Here is a 17,193-nt window from a genome sequence, read left to right on the forward strand (position 1 = left end):
TCCTGGAGAATAAATGCTTCCTGGTTGTCCTTTCGAATAGAGCCTTGCAGAGGGGCTCGCACATGCAGCCCACTCCTCTCCAGCCCACTAACTTCCCACTACCCGAGAAACTCTGACCAGTTTTTCTGCTGCCCTTCGCTCAGGCGCTCCCGCCCCAGGCCCTGCTCGTCCCCTCCCCCTCCCCCTCGCCCCTCCAACGCCTCTCTAGGGAGCGCGGGGCTGCTCCCCGACCCCCCGCCGCAGCTCCTTGCCCCGGGCCAGGGCGCTCAGGCTCGCCCACGGCGCCACTGGGCATGCTCAGAGACGGCCGCGGGGGCAGGTTGGCTCCGCGGGCGCTCGCACTCGGCGGCGGGCCGGCGGACGCGCGGCTGCAGCTGGAGCTCGGGCGCCCGGAGTTGGAGTTGCCGGGAGTTTCCCGCCCCCCACTGCTCTCTCTGCGCGCGCGGCGGCAGGAGTCGGCGCGGAAGCCGCCAGCCGGCGCGAGCCAACAGCGCCCGGGCGGGTCAGCTGTGTCCGGAGCCGGGAGCCCAAAGCGGGGCAGCCCCCAGGGAGGAGCCCCGCCAGCTGGGACGCGTGCCCTGCACTGACACGACCCGGGCACCAGCCAGGCTGCACGGTAGGGCCGGGGCGTGGGGAGCCAGGCGGAGGCCAGGCCAGGGGGGCGATGCGGTTGCAGCCGCCGCGGGTTTCGGGGCGCTGGCGCCCCGCCGAACGCGGCCGCCCCGGGCAGGGGCCAGGCTGCGGGGCGGAAGAAGCAGGCGGGCGCCCGGAGAGATGCTTTAAGTTGGCGGGGAACGGGAGAAGGGGCTCCCGCCCGGGCGCAGCTGCTTTGTGCGCGCGGAGGGGACTCGGGTCCCTGGTTCTCTCCAAACCTGGGACTGGCGTGCGGGCAGGACTGGGCAAAGCAGTTTTCTCCGGGAAAGTTGCGAATGGAGCCCTTCGGTCCGCCCTGTCCCCGCCATAGGATGGGCCCTGCAGGTGTTGCCTCGAGGCCCCCCAGTGAGGAACTGAACCTGTCGCCTCACGCCTAGGTTGAGACCCCACCCCCCGCATAAGTCCATGAATCACTCCGATCTTCGCGACCCCTGGCGTGTTCTAGGAAAATCTTTGCTGCCAAAGCTGTGGCGGGCTCCTTGGGCGGGTGCTGCTCCCTGCCCCCTAGGTAGCCTGGCCGCTTGCGATGCCCCCTCCCCACCTCCGACTTGGTCAAGGGCTGCAGTTCCGAATTCGCACTTGGGGTGCGCGCCGGAATCCAGCCTCGCACGCAGGGCGGATGAAGTGGCCGGAGTAGGTGGGTGGCCAGATTATCCCTCCAGCATTTCCTCAGAGCTACTGCGTCCCATCACCCACCCGTTCATCTTCGCAGAAAACAGGACCTGGAGGGCCAGGCGAGAGTTTGGAATGGCAGAGTCTTTCCGAGGAGAAAGTGCCTGGGATGTGTCTATCGTGGCTGCCGGCCCTAGGGCTTCCTAACGCACCCTCTTCCATTTCTCTTACTCTTCCTCAGGGACAGGGTGGGAAAGAATAGGGTCGGTGGGCCCACAGGAACGTCCACCTCGTCCCCTGCCTCCTAAGATCGCGTCTAGGCGACCCCAGGATCCTGGAACTGGCCTTGTGCAGATTGCAAAGGTCCAAAGGATGTCAGCTGCTTCCCTTGGCTTCACTTTTTCCACTTCTTGTTTCGAGTTTTGGGGCTTTGCCTGCACACGAGTCAGAGCTGCGCTGGCGTAGCCCGGGTTGGGGGGGGGTGGTGGAGAAGCTTCGGCGAGGCAGTGAGCCGCTGTTCGCCTAGGAGGCTGCTAGTGGGAACCGGTCCAGAAATGATTATGCAGGCTAGAAATATGCCTCTTTTCCCCCTCCGTTTTGGCTGAGCACCTTGGCTTTGGGTTTATGTGTTAAGTTCTTAAAGGGGCACCCGCATGCTGCTCAAGTGCTGTGTTTCAGGGGCTCGCCATTTTTTGGTGCGTGTTTTTCTCTTTGCTTTTTTCTTGGGGTTTATCTGCTCCAGGGCAGATTTCCAGATGTGGGACTCACCCCTCACAGGCCGTGTGCACCACACAGGTTCGAGGGTCAGACAGGCCCGAGGTCAGGTTAGAGCTTCACAGCTGATGGACAAATTATCGGCCACTCTGAAGTTCAGTTTTCCCTTCTGTGAAATGTGGCTAATTGCGGTCTTAGCCCCCTCCCAACGGCAGGGGTGTTGGGAGACTTGGTGTAGATAATGGGAATGAAAGCGCTGTGAAAACTTGAAAGCACATTTGCATCTTAGGTATTGTCTCTGTGCTCCTTACTCAGATGTTGTTTCGGATGAACGGATCCTTAATTATAACGTCTGTGTTCTCACCTCTGCCCACTCCTCATCAAGAGGTTTGGTTGCTAGGTCTTTGGAAATAGCTGTTTACAGCCCTCCCTCCTATTCCCCCCCCCCCCACCTGGCTTGATTTTAAGGTTGGGACTCCAGCCCTTATATTTCTCTCAGGGAGGCTGCTGCTGTACACTAGGAGACCCCTGGGGCTTCCTTATCAATGTCCATGGTCCTGGGTCCCAAAGTTGAAGTCAGCAAGGCCTTAATTTGAGATCCAGTGTTGGTGCAGTCAGCAGGCCCTGGGTTGGAGCTCTGATTTGGCCTCCAACAGTGACCTTGAACTGGGGACTCAGCATCTCCTTGGTGAAATCAGCCTGTGAGATTAAAAGCCAGTGCCAGTTGGAGGCAGTAACAGGCTATGGTGTGTCAGTCGGGCTCCGGAGCCATCCCAGGTGTACACTTTGCCTAACCCAGGGCACTGGTTCTCAGATGTAGCATCACAATCACAGGAGGGCTAGTGACAGCACAGTTTGTCAGATGACCCTGCTGAGTCAGATTCTCCAGATCTAGGAGGGAGGACTAAGGATTCGCATTTCTAACCAGTTCCAGATGATGCTAATACTGCTAGTCCGGGGGCCACGCCTGTAGAATCACTAATTTGTGGGATGAGACCATAGGCAGGTGAGGCTTGTTCTGAATCACCATTATTTTAGTAGCTGATATACAGGACAGCAGGGTTTCTGGGCATTTTAGGAAGTTGCTTTAAGCATTTTTTTATTCCAATACTTTTGCTTCTTACTGTTTTCCTGTTTTTGATAATTCTGATTGATCTTCAAATCAACACATTTTTACAAAAAGATAGGATTCTCCCTTCTTTAAGGGTTTTTGCTTATTTGAAAGGCAGAGCAAGAAAGAGATATCTTCCTTCCACTGATTCACTCCCCAAATGGCCACAGCAGCCAGGTTGGGCCAGATCAAGCCAGGAGCTCCACAGGGGTGTTCCTATGTGAGTGGGTGGCAGGAACCCAGGTGTTTGGGTTCTGCTGCCTTCTCAGGCACATTAACAGGAAACTGGATCAGAAACCAAATAATCAGGACTCAAACTAGTATTCCGATAAGGGATGTTGGTGCTCTCTTTCTAACTGCCTGTAAAAAAAAAATAAAAAATAAAAAAAAAATTCCTCCTATTCCACTGCTCCCCTGTACCATTCACCATCATGTCTACCTCATTGCTGGTTTTCCTAAGTCTCTGGTTTCTAGAACACTCTTGGGTAAACTGAGATTGGTGTGCTTTATGTTGATAAATCCAGCAACTACTCTGTTTCTTTTCTTTGGGGACCTCAGACGTGCGTGAAGAGGAGATTGCCTGCAGTTCTGATGGTTGGAAACTTGTGGTCTCATGAACAACAGGTTGAATCACTTAGGAACAAATTTTTTTTTTAAAGATTTTTATTTATTTATTTGAAAGTCAGAGTTACACAGAGAGAGGAGAGGCAGATAGAGAGAGAGAGAGAGAGAGAGAGAGAGAGAGAGAGAGGTCTTCCATCCGATGGTTCACTCCCTAGATGGCTGCAACAGCTGGAGCTGTGCTGATCTGAAGCCAGGAGCTAGGAGCTTCCTCCGGTTCTCCCACATAGGTGCAGGGGCTCAAGGACTTGGGCCATCTTCTACTGCTTTCCCAGGCCACAGCAGAGAGCTGGACAGGAAGCGGAGCAGCTGGGTCTTGAACCAGCACCCATATGGGATGCTGGCGTTTTTAGGCCAGGGCGTTAACCCACTGCGCCACCGCGCCGGCCCCAGGAACAAATTTAAAAGGAATGTGTGGTGGTGTTTTCTCTGAATTACCAGCTGATGTGAAGTATAGCCTGCGTCAGCTGAGCCAAGGGGTCAGACCAGGCAAAAAGCCCTCCGCACTTCGGTGACATTAGCCTTCGGTGCCATTAGCAGTGGCTGAGGCTCTTTTACTCTATAAGGAGGAGGAAGACTGGTTTTCAGGGGTAGCTGTGTAGTATCAGTGTGGTGCCCTATGGAGTTTAGCTTGTCACTAAGTACTATTTAGACTCAACCCAATCTTAAGTTCTTCTTGTTCCTCAAGCCATGGACCTGTGCTGAGAGCTCAGCATGACTGACTTTGACCATATGGTCTTGTATTTTAATTTTTAAAGAAAGATTTATTTATTTGAAAGGCAGAGTTAGAGGCAGAGGCACAGAGAGTGAGCGGTCTTCTATCCGCTGGTTCGCTCCCCAAATGGCTGCAATGGCTAGAGCTGTGCTGATCCGAAGCCAGGAGCCTGGAGCTTCCTCTAGGTCTCCCACATGGGTGCAGGGGCCCAAGGACTTGGGCCATTCTCTACAGCTTTCCCAGGCCATAGGAGAGAGTTGGAATTGGAAGCAGAGCAACCAGGACTCGAACCGGTGCCCATATGGGATGCTGGCACTGCAGGTGGCGGCTTTACCTGCTACACCACAACACCGGCCCCCTGTGTTGTAATTTTTTGATCACAGATTCTTCCTGAGGTTACTTCCTAAAGAAGAAATAAAGTTTATATAATGTGGCGGCCAGATGGACTTAATAAACGTACGAGGAGGTCAGTCAGCACTTGAGCTAGTTATGGTACTGTGTTATGTTGAACTATGTTATGGTGCCAGTGGAATTCTAGCTGACTTTCATGTTTTATCTCAGCTTTCCATTTGTGCTTTATTTTAGTGTTAAAATGATTAACACTAGAGAAACCTATCAGTAAATCAAAAACCCATTCAAAAGCTCAAGTGTATCACTTGACTGCTGTAGCAGATAAAACCGCAAGACCAAACCTGTCTTCCTGACATTAATCAGTGCTTGGCGAAGGAACAGCGTTTGAGTTACAGTTCTTAAGAATCAGTAGCTAATTTAAATGATGTCTTCCACTTAATAAATAGGGAACGTTACAGTGTTAAAAATCTTTACCAGAACTTGATGTTTATGTTGTGGGTGTTACCCAGACTTTTTGCTGCTGGGGTTTTCCAATGTGCGGGAAGCCTCTTTCCTTATCACTGTTGTTCACTTTTCCCAGCACTCAGTCACCTGAAATCCTTATTACCTTTAATAAATCTGTTGTGAGACAGTCATTCTTGTGCTTTATTCGTCTTTGGCCATCAGGGCTATTATTAATGTGTCACAGTGTCAAGGCCCATTCCTGGAATATTACTTTCAATCTTCCTTGAGAATACTTTCATTTATTTATTTTTTGACAGGCAGAGTTAGAGACAGAGAGAAAGATCTTCCTTCTGTTGGTTCGCACCCCAAATGGCTGCTACAGCCGGCGTGCTGCGCTGATCCAAAGCCAGGAGCCAGGTGCTTCTCCTGGTCTCCCATGCGGGTGCAGGGCCCAAACACTTGGACCATCCTCCACTGCCTTCCCAGGCCACAGCAGAGAGCTGGACTGGAAGAGGAGCAACCAGGACAGAACTGGCGCCCCAACCGGGACTAGAACCGGGGTGGCGGCGCCGCAGGCAGAGGATTAGCCTAGTGAGCCGCAGCACCGGCTGAAAATGCTTTTAAACAGAAACCCTAGTTACACTGCACTAGCTCATTTGTAAGATACATTTTTCTTTCACCTTTCAGCATTTTCCAACTTCAGAAATCCACATGGGTCTTCAAAATCATGAACACATTTATGGTACAATTTCTGTTTTTTTTCTTTTTATATAACCTGGCATGTCAATGAGTGTCTGCCAACTGATGACATCCTAAAACAAAGGGCATTTAATTCCTTAATCCAGTAGGAAATATAATTTCTATTCAGTGCTGTCTAGCTGATAGAACTGAACAGCAGTTGAATTAGCTCAGCAGTCCCAGAGTTTATTGGAAGGATGCTGTTGGGGTGGATATTATAAGTGTGCTCTTGTGAAGGGCACCGCAGTTTGGGAAGCCTTGCCTATTATTTTCCCTCTCATAGAGATTCTCAGTAGGCACAGCATCATATCAAAGACTGAGAAGTATTGCACTTCACAGTATCAACAATGACAACCTGGTAGAATTTATTCAAGTAGTGTTTGTACACTGAACTTTGTGGTTCTGTATGTGGTTTTACAACTGCATTCCTAAAGTAGCACATTTCAGCAATTCTAATATGTCATTTAACATGAGCTATGGATTGGGTTGGTGTTATCTAAGATGTCCCTAAATATAGGGACATTCATTGAATATGGATATTAAATGATTAATGAATTTGAGCAGTGGTTACTGTTTCTTCTTTTTTATTTCTAAGAAGAGAGAAAGGTTTTACTTGATGGTTGTTAAGAAAGTCTCCAGGAAGGGGCTGGACTGTGATAAATGTAAGTGATGGTAGCATTTTTCTAGAGAAAATGAGTATTTTAGGTTGGTGGTATAATGGGGTAGGAGTGTGAAGACTGCATATAAATAATTTTCCGAGCATATGAGAAAAGTTATTGAACCCAACACAATGCGACACTCGGTAAATCTCTGCTGGTGGCAAAAATATCTTAAGTTCCTTCTTGAGTCTGTGAATTCAGAAGTAGCCGGTGAGTTCTGAGGACAGGCAGGCAAGCTGTGGCTAAGCAGGAGTACAGACTCAAGATGAAAGCAAGGAGGAGTGGATGGCGCAGAAAACGGGAATGGAATTACTCTTGGGTGTTTACATCATAGTGGCTCCAGGTACAGAAGGATTCATTAAAATGTGGGCTTGGGGGCCAGCGCCGCGGCTCACTAGGCTAATCCTCCGCCTAGCGGCGCCGGCACACCGGGTTCTAGTCCCGGTTGGGGTGCTGGATTCTGTCCCGGTTGCCCCTCTTCCAGGCCAGCTCTCTGCTGTGGCCAGGGAGTGCAGTGGAGGATGGCCCAAGTACTTGGGCCCTGCACCCCATCGGAGACCAGGAGAAGCACCTGGCTCCCGGCTCCTGCCATCGGATCAGCGCGGTGCGCCGGCCATTGGAGGGTGAACCAACGGCAAAGGAAGACCTTTCTCTCTGTCTCTCTCTCTCACTGTCCACTCTACCTGTCAAAAAATAAAAAAATAAAAATAAAAAAAAATGTGGGCTTGGGTAAAAAAAAAAAAAAAAGGACAATTGGTAGAAGAGCTTCTAGCAAGAGGGCTGTTGATTGGAGTTACCAAAAACAAAACAAAACAAAACAAAACAAAAAAGCTAAAAGGCTTTTACAGCCCAATGATAATAAAAAGGCAAATAGCCCAATTAAAAATAGGCAAAGCATTTGGATAGACATTCCTTCAAAGAAGACATACAAGTGCCAATAAGGATGTACGTTTAGCACATTAATCATTAGGGAAATGCAAATCAAAACTATAGTGAGATGCCACTTTACATCCACCAGGATGGCTATGATCAAAAAACAGGTAATGACACATAGAGGATGTGGAGAAAGTGGGATCCTTGTGTGTCCTTTGCTGATGTGACTGTAAAATAATGCAGTCATTTTAGAAAAGACTTTGGCAGTTCCTTGACATGTTAAACATTGGCTACCTAATGACCAATTCCATGTTTAGGTGTATACCCAAGAGAATTGAACACATGCCCATATTAAAAACTTGTATATGAATACTCATAGCAGCATTATTAATAGCCAAAAAGTGGAAACAATCCAAATGCCCATCAATGGACGAATGGATAGACAACATGTGATCTATGCATACAGTGGAAAACCATTCAGCCACTAAAAGGATTGATGTTTTGTTCATGGGCCAACATGGATGTATCTTAAAAATATGCTATGTGGAAAAAGTCAGGCACAAAGGGTCACATTGTGGGGAGCAACTCGGACTAGACTAAGTTACTCGAATTAAGACTTATTCTATGCATCTGCTCTCCCACAATATGGCGCTGGGAGAGGAGTAAACAGCTTCTGCACAGCTGCCTCTTACCAACTTGACAAGCTGCAGGAGCTGCTCCTGATTGGAGGAGAGCAGCGTACTCGGCATGTGGGTAGCAGAGTTGGGATTGGCGGAAGAGGACTATAAAGGAGGAGAGAGACAACATGCACCAGGAACATCTAAGAGGAACACCTGAGGAACATCTGAGCAGCCCCCGAGAGAGCTGGCCGGCGGTGTGCCGCTCCGCCGCGGAAGTGGGGAAAGTGGCAGGGGGAACCGCCCTTCCATGGAGGTGGAAGGGTCGGTAGCCAACCCGGGAAGAACCAGCAGCAAACCCGGGGAGGGCCGAGCAGACGAAAGAACAGCGCAGGGTCCTGTGTCGTTCCTCCGCGAAGAGGGGGAGCGACATCACATACCGTGTGCTCTCACTGGAAAATATCCAGAATAGGAAAATCCACAGTGATGGACGTGGCTATGGGGAGTGACTGATGATGAGGATAGGGTATCTTATTTGGGTGATAAAAACATTCTGTCTGGCATTAGATGGTGGTGATAGTTACACAAGTTATTGAGTACACTAAGGATCCTAAATCGCATACTTTAAAAGGGTGAATTTTATGGTATATAAATGATATCTCAATTTTTCAAAATTGGAAGAAGGGACCAAAGGATTATTAAATTGGGTGGTGGTGAGAGGTGTCAGGAGTAAAGTGTCAGTTTTAAAAGGGCACCTCTTTGAAGGAAGGAAGATCTCTGGCTCATCTTTGGGTCTTCAGTGGTTCCCCTGTTACTTCCTCATCCAAAAGACCGTTCTCAGAATTACAAGTTTTGTTTCAAGTTGTTCCTGAGTCAGTGGGACAGTTTCCATGGCAAATGCCTTCTGGTCTCTGTTTTCTCTGGTTTCTGGATTTCCCTCCGGAGACTCACTCCATATTTAGGCTTCCTTGTTGTGATCCACCAGAGGGCATGCTGACTGGGCAGCTTACATTTAACTTCTCTCTTAACATTTGACTGTGGTCGACATTTTAACATCATTCTGTGTTTTCGGTGTGGAACTCTGTCAAAACTACCCTCTTCTCTTTTTCAAAAATCTCTGTGTCCAAACAAAATTCCCACTGTCTTTAGCATTATGTTGAACATCAGTGCATTTGGGCCTGGGGTGTTCATTATGCAAAGTGAGGTTTAATACCACTGGGGATGAGGTGGTTGACCCGTGGATAGAGACCCTTTCTTCTCTCCTCCTGCACAGGAAACTCCTGGGGGTCTTGTTGGGGGTGCTGATTCCCATTCAGTAGGCCTGCATTGAGTCTTGAGATCCTGCAGTTCTAACAAGTTCCCATGGATGTCATCCTGTGGATTAAACTTTGAGTGGAAGCTAATACAGCACAAAGAAGATGCCTTTAGAATGGGACAGAGCTGAAAAGGGGCTCCACCGTGAACTTGTGGGGCCATGCAAGTGAATTAACATATAGGCCACAGTGTTCTTGCCTGGAAGATCAAGGTAGGACTCAGCTCACAGAAATGAGCCAGCTGATGTACCCGGAATGTTAAATATTATTTGCCTTCTTCCCACAAGGGCCAAGAACTCCATGCATGAGGAGGATTAAGAAAAAAAAATATATGTGGGAGAATGCCAATGGGAGGAGCTTTTTTTTTTTTTTTAATTTGTGTGGGTTTGATTGGTGTGGGGACAGGTGCAGGAGAAGGGGGTATGGATCTTAATTTGCTTATTAGTTTTCAAATTACCATTGTTTGCATGAAGTCCCTGCTGATCTCAGCTGAGTCCGGATCGTCAGCGAAGGTGTTGGATCTCTACTCCGCCTTCCTGGAGGTGGTTCCTTTTTGACCAGGAGGAGGTTGTTCCCGAGCTGCTCAGTTGGTGCTGCGGGGCCTGGGTAGGGTGGAAGCTGCCACTCGTCTTTGCTCACCTGGCTACCATCCTCACTGGCTGACGGATGTCTGATAGAAATGAGAGGCAGTGAAGCTAACAGTCAAGCCCCTGAGCTTCCAGGGATGAGTCTGAGAAAGCTGCTTCCCTGTTGGCTTCAGAAAATCTAAGCGTGTGTTAGTTTACCTTCCATGAATCTGTTGACCCTGGGAAAGTTGAAGTGAATTAGGTTAATGGGGAGCAGTTGGCTGTGATTCTGCTACCTGGAACCTGTGCCAGTTGTCCTCAGGAGCCAGAGCGCCCTCTGTTGATATTTGGGACTAGTGATAACTCCAGCAGGCCTGCCTGAAGCATGCAGTTGGCATGAGGGTGTATTGGGCTGCATGTAGGACGATTCACCTCTGTACAGTGAACACAACTGCTCTACAGACCTGGGCTAGGGCACTCATGTCCTCATAGTGTTCCACAGGGGAGATGGTGGCTTAATAACTTTTTGTCTGTTTCTGTATCCTTTAACATCATTGGAGGTGGGAGGAAATGAAAGATTGTGTTTACTTAACAAGTTCAGGGATCCTTTTTTGCTTTCTTCTGGGAAGAGATACAGTGGTAGTGGTTAATGCTTAACTAGCAAAGACACAAGGGTAGTGAATCAAACTAACTTGTTGTCTGTATAGTTTGACATTCATTGCTTTCCTAACGGTGGGAGTTCTGCCTTATGGGGTCCTGTTTTGCTTTCTTTCTTGGATTGGCAAGTTTGGATCTTCAGTGCCTGATGACTTTGAAGAAAATGAAATTGCTCACTTTGTTACGATGCCAGAGCTGAGCATTTAAAGTGATGTTACAGCAGCTCACATAATCAATGATGAGATGCTCGGGTTGAAGCCTAAAACATGAGCCTCAATCGGACTTACTGTTCTTCCAGAAGGTAGAGGTGGAGGTGTGCTTTGCAAATGGGAGTTCTCTGGTTTCCCAGGCCAGTGACCTGTGAACTCAATGTGCTGTGAACTAGTCACTTCTGTAACCACTGTTGGGCAGGCAAGCTTGGTCAGTGAGGAGATGTGTCTGCAAGCTGTCTCTGTTCTTAGACTGCCTGGGAAGATGTTGGCTCACACGGTCTAAGCCAGCTGTACCTGGTGTGTGAGAAGTTAATATTATTCTCGAAGCATTTAATCCCCCATCATTAAATAGCAATAAGGAAGCTGCTTTGTTCTGAGAAGGAGCTGGAAGTGTAAAGCTAGGAGCTCTGGAAGGAAGTCTTTTTAAAAATCCATATACAACTATCACAATAATTTAAAAACCTCACCTTGAAGATAAAAGTTGGCAGGTTTATAAGGAGTTCCTCTCTCACAGTTCATTTATTGGGGAACAAGATATGAGATTTTTCAGATCCTCTTCCGACACTGAGAACACACATGCACTGATCTGTCTCGCCGTTTCATTTGCAGACCGTAGACACCTTCCTTAGGAACAGCTCTTAGTCTCAGACCCCAGCAGGCTGAACTTTCCAGAGACCCCCAGGTCTGCGTGGCTCTGCGTGGCTCTGCGTGTCTGGCTGCTAGTGGAGAATCAATAAAAGGTCAGCGAGCTGAGCCAGCTGCTTTTCTGGGAGTCCTCTTCACTGTTAAGTTTTGCCCAATATATTGTATTTTTGCTACTGACCATTTACCTAGGGGTTGTCATGTGCTATCATAGCACACGCTTCTGAGTACTTTAAGAGATATGGATTCCTTTACTCCTGAAGGCAGACTGCCACAGGTAGGCACTGCTACTTATCCCCATTCCACAACTGAGAAGCTGGGGAGAGAAGGGTCCAGTGACTCACCCAAGGCCCCACAGTGGCGTGTGGCAGGCAGCCTTCGCATAGCTCCCTTTCTTGGCTTCAGCTCGCAACTGTCTCCTTTTCTTGAATGAAACAAGATACACATTTTCTTCTTCCCTCCTCTGCATCTCCCTGGCTCCCTGTCTTCTTTCTGCCTGCTCCTAGGGTCCAGAAAAGAGTGACTTGTGACAGGTGTGTGAGCCCGGCCCATCTGCACGGGCTCAGGCTTGGGCTGAAGCCATTCACACTGGGGCTGTTTGGGGTGAACTCCACCACCCAGGGAAGGCCGAGACGTCCAGCCCTAGACCACTGAGCGTGTCAGGTGACCTCAATCAGTCACAGACCTTTCTGTGGGAGTCACCCGTGTGTCCTGTTAAGCTGCAGATTCCGGTGCCTTGGGTCCCGGGTGGGGCCTGGCAGTCTGTGTTTCTAAGAGGCTTTTGGGAAATGGCCAAGGCTAGCGTGCACCAAGGCTGTCGAGGAGCCCAGAGTCTGTGGGATGCCAAGCGTGGTACTGTAAGCCTTGTGTCACCTGAAAAAGACCCGACCCCTAATCTGGAGCCAGAGAGAGGCATGAGACATCCAGACAGCAACAGACTGCAAGTGGCGTGAAGACAGCAGGAGGGTGAAGTCAGAATGAGAGAGAAGCTGGGAGAAAGGGAAACTCGATGATCTCCAAATGCAGCGTGTGCCTTGTTCTCCCCTGGGAGCCGCCATGTTGTAGAGTGACTCTGGTGGCACGGCTGTCAGACAGAAAAGCCTTGAAGCTTCCTGTTTCACTTGAAATAAAGAACCCCCTAAGCCTCCTGAAAGTGACCCCTCAGGCTCCCCCGACTCTTCTTCAGTCTCTCCCAGTTCGCCCTGCTGGTCCTCCCCATGCCGCTGCGTGTAACGCTGTCGTAGGAACGGTTGGTGGGATGCCGAGTGCTGGTTTGCAGAGTGCTCTGGTGCTGTCTCCTTTGATTCTTAGAGTGACCCAGGCACTTTTTATAGATGTGTGGTGTATGGAGTCCGAGTCTCCCAGAGGTGATGGAGCAGAGGGCAGCCCAGAGGGTGGGAACGCGACCTGTCTCCTGGTCTTGGGCTGGGTCGGCCTGCTGAACCGCATCGGTGCCAGCGGGCACTTTACACGTTGTGTCCAGTTTGACTTTTCTCAGGAAGAGACATCCTGATGGGTTTGATTTTTCAAGAACTAACTGTATTGAAGCAAAATACATACACAGAAACTAGTAGAAATTTTGTGGGCACAGTTTAATGACTTTTCGTGTCGTAAGCACACCCATTTAATCTTAACACAGATTAAGCAAGAAAGCCATGGAGGTATCCCCCAAATTTCCCTTGTGCTCTGCTCTGGTTACTTCTTCCTCTGTAGTAGCCAGTGTACAGACTTCCCACACTCTAGGTTGCTTTTGCCTAATTAAAACATTTTTTGAGGAAGAGAGAGAGACTGAGATACACACATACACACAGAAGGAGAGAGAGAGAGAGAAAGAAAGCTAGCTCCCATCTACAGGCTTATTCCCCAAATTCCTGCAATATCTGGGGCTGGGCTGGAGCCAGGATCACAATCCAGGTCTCCCATGTGGGTGGCAGGAACTCAGTTCCTTGAGCCATCACCACCACCTCTCAGGGGCTGCCTCCGTGGGATGCTGGAGTCAGGAGATGTAGCAGAAAACCAAGCCCACACATTCTGATGTAGGATATAGCGGGCTGCTTAATCAGTAAGCTAAATGCCTACTCCCCACTTTTGCCTAATTTTGAGCTTTGTGTAAATGCACTTCTACTTTTATATTCTTTTTGTGTCTGGTTGTTAAGTTTTGGTATTTATTTTTAATTGACAAAAATCATATGTTGTGTACAACATCATGTTTTGCAATGCATATGTATAACAGAATGACTAAATCAAGCTAGTTAACATACACATTACCTCACATACTTATTATTTATTTATGGAGAGAATACTTGAAATCTACTCTGTAAGCATTTTTCAAATATACGATGCATTGCTGCTACCTACAATCACCAGGTTATACAATAGGTCTCCGTAACTTGCTCTTCCTGACTGGGGCTTTATGTCCATTGAAGAGCAGGTCTCGCAGACCTCAGCTCCCAGCCCCTGAAAATCGCCGTTCTGCTCTCTGTGAAGTTCCTGTGTCTGGCTTCTTTCCCTTGTTGATGTTTGGTAGGCTCATCCATATTGTGTGTGCAGCAGTAGTTTACGTATATGGTCGTGGGAAATAGCAAAAGACATTTCATATTCTGGTCCAGTGAGTACGGAAGATGCTTCCTTGGTGACTTAAAAAAGAAAGCACTGTTTGTAAGACTTGTCTGCAAAGGGATGGAACGTCCTTTCTCAGAGGAAGACGGAAGTAGGTAGCAGGGAGGGAAAAGGTGCGAATCCCGTGATCTCTCTTAATCTGTACAGTAACCCGGAAGTATGTGTTCTTTTGAGTGTTTGCGTTTTGTACGTGAAAAGCCAGAGGTTTAGAGAGGGAAAGGAGGGTGACTTGGGGTGAAGCCCAGATCTTCTCTCACCCCTGCCTTTCCCCGCCCTGCCCTTCCTTCCAGGGTTCAGGCTTCTGGACTCGGATTCTTCCCACACATGTGTGCCGGGGCCCTGGCTGCACATGGGAGCTTTTGAGGGCCCTGTGTTCTACCCATGTCCTGCCAGGACTCGTGGTCTGCTCTGTAGGTCTTGCTGTCTATATCTGCTGCTTTTTCTTCCTGACTGGGAAATGGTGACCCAGGCAACACTGCAAGATGTACCAATCGGTAATGTTTCTGTTGGAAATTATATTCTGTGTAGAAGATCATCTTTTTTGCAATGGAGACCTGAATAAAATCTGACCAGTAGTGGCAGAATGTTACTGACTTCTTTCATGTTCATTCATCTTGGATTTTAAGAGAAAAATCACCCCGTTAGTTTTTCCCGGGACACAATGGGTTAATTTCTGGGGTGTAGTGAAGGCCTTCAGAAGTTATTCCTGGAAAGAATGCCCTGGGCGGAGGGCTTTCTGTTAGACTCTGGAGCATTGAGCTACCCCTGAGGTGAGAGAGACCAAGAGAGACACACAGATTTGCTCGGCCATCCCAAACCCTTCCTGGATCACGACCCCCAACAAGCTGTCGTCCTCACCTGGGATTGGGAATGTTGTCTAAAAGCTGAGCATGTAGGGAGCCGAACTACTGTCTGTTCTTCTGGCTCAAAGTAAAGCAAAGAGGCCTCTGGGTTTCTCTGGAGACTGCGCAGTTGAGTGGTTTCTGTGTTTGGTGGTTTCTTTAACACCTGGAATCCTGCGCAGCCTTGGTTTTCAGGGTAGAACACTGGGTCCTGGGTGACCAGATAGCCAAATTTTATATACAAAGTAAATTTTATTTCATTGCTTCTCTCACAGTTTTCCCTGGGTAAGGTGAGATGCTTGAGGTTTTGTGAAAACCTCTGGTAGGATACGCATTTTCATACCCAGTTCAATTCCTGTAGACGGTTGCAGAGCAGGTGAGAAGAGCTGCCGGTTACTATGGAGCAGCTGTCACCTAGGGTGTGAGTACCTGATGTGGCCGCCTAAACCACTTTCCTAGCAGATTATATGATCTTATACACACCTGTAGTTTTTACGTGTCAGGGTTGGGCTTGGCAGGTGGATGCTTTGACCCCATTCCTCACCTCCTGCCAAAAGAAGAAATCATGCCTTATGTTTTAAACTTTACTGAACTGTCCAGAACGCTGAGGAAACACAGGTGTACATTGTGATAGTAGTAACGAACCACCCACTTCCTTGTGTATTTAGAGGGTGTAACTGACTCTAGTTCCGGGATGTGTTAACTAGGATGTAGGTCAGGTCTCATTGTTGTCCCTGGCAGAGGTACAGTAAACATGTCTCCCTATAAATAGCTGTGTCACCTTACAGCAGGACTGGGGGACCTTTTTCTGCCAGGGGCCACTTGTATATTTCTAACATCATCCACTGGCCGTACAGCATTATCAACTTAAAAATTACCCCGCTATAGGTTTATTGAGTTCCGAGTCTTGCCTGTGATTGCCTTGGCAGGGCCAGACCAAATGATTTCACGGAGTGGATGTTCTCCACCTCTGCTCTAGAGGTACTGCTGGCTAAAGATATTTTTTTTTCTCTGAGACATTTTTTTTAAGATTTGTGTTTAATAGGCCTCTTGGTTTGGAAATAGAGAACTCACTTCTGTGAGTACCTGAGCTCCCTTAATGGGATAGTAATTGTGTTGAAAGTTGTGTACGTGTATTGTGCTGGCCACTGTGCTAGGACATTGTACAGATTTTTTCCAGTTCTCTTAATTAGGTGCTGTTATTAACTGCATGTTGCAGAATCAGAAACCAAGGCTCAGAGAAGGTGTCCCTTGGTTACAGGGTCACACAGCTCGTCATTGTGGTTCTGGAATGAAGACTTGTGACTACCCCTGTGCTGTACCCCAGCAGTGAGCAGCTGGAGGGTGTGGTCAGGACCTGGGGCCGCTCCTGAGAAACTGGACATCAAAACAGGGAAGATCAGACACTTATTAATGAGAAGCATATCAGTATAGGTGACTCTTGTGTGATAAATATGCTCAACTTATGAGAGGGGTAGGGAAATTTTTTTTGATAGGGAAATTAATTACAGCAGATTTTGAGAGGAAATTGATTCTTGAAGGAGAGAGATTCCATTGATTTTTTTTTTGTAAGATTTATTTTATTTTTATTTGAAAGAGAGGTGGAGACAGAGAGGTCTTCCATCCGCTGGTTCACTTACCAGATGGCCACAACGGAGCCAGATGGCCAGAGCTGCACCTAACTGAAGCCAGGAGCCAGGAGCTTCTTCCCGGTCTCCCAGGTGGGTGCAGGGCCCAAGGTCTTGGGCCATCTTCCACTGCTCTCCCAGGCTGTAACAGAGAGCTGGATCAGAAGAGGAGGAGGCGAGGGCTTTAACCCTCTGCGCCACAGCGCTGGCCCCTCCATTGACTTTTAAAAGAGAGGGTAAGCTACTCAGCTTCCTAAAAGGGTTCTGACCTGCATCTGGAAGGGTTTATGCCGAGAGATTTGTGCTCCCCAGCTATTGGTTGGGAGCAGTTTCACCTGCACTAACTGTTGGAGTAGGTTTGTGGGTATTCCTCGAGCCTCCTTCTCCTGCCTTTATCTAAAGAAAAAAAATGCAGGGCAAAGTTCCTATGCAGAGCCCTACTTTTTCCCATGGCTGTTTCTGCCCTGGCTGGGGGGAAGGTGATAAATTCTTCCTTTACTCAACAGGATACCATTTCACAGTGCTGTATTGGGTTGAAGACAGCCCAACAGACTTCCAGGGACATGCCTCTTAGTAAAAGTTGGAGGTCGGGTTTAAAATCCTGC

General features: G+C 48.6%; 1 protein-coding gene across 5 annotated transcripts in view; it reads left to right on the forward strand.

Moving 5' to 3' along the window:
- Positions 1-240: 240 nt before the first annotated feature.
- STXBP6 (syntaxin binding protein 6) overlaps positions 241-17,193 on the forward strand; it is a 285,447-nt gene continuing 268,494 nt past the window's right edge. Inside the window, exon 1 of one of the 5 annotated variants that reach the window (XM_089309370.1) lies at positions 241-616. The gene's annotated coding sequence lies outside the window, so the exon portion shown is untranslated. Of the gene's footprint in view, positions 617-1,234; positions 1,292-17,193 lie in introns of those variants that run through there. The other 4 variants (XM_089309371.1, XM_002718111.6, XM_089309367.1 and 1 more) reach the window with 4 other exon arrangements.

Source organism: Oryctolagus cuniculus, chromosome 12 (genome assembly GCF_051225735.1).
Source record: "Oryctolagus cuniculus isolate XC-2025 breed Fujian yellow rabbit chromosome 12, ASM5122573v1, whole genome shotgun sequence".
Classification (NCBI taxonomy): Eukaryota; Metazoa; Chordata; class Mammalia; order Lagomorpha; family Leporidae; genus Oryctolagus; species Oryctolagus cuniculus.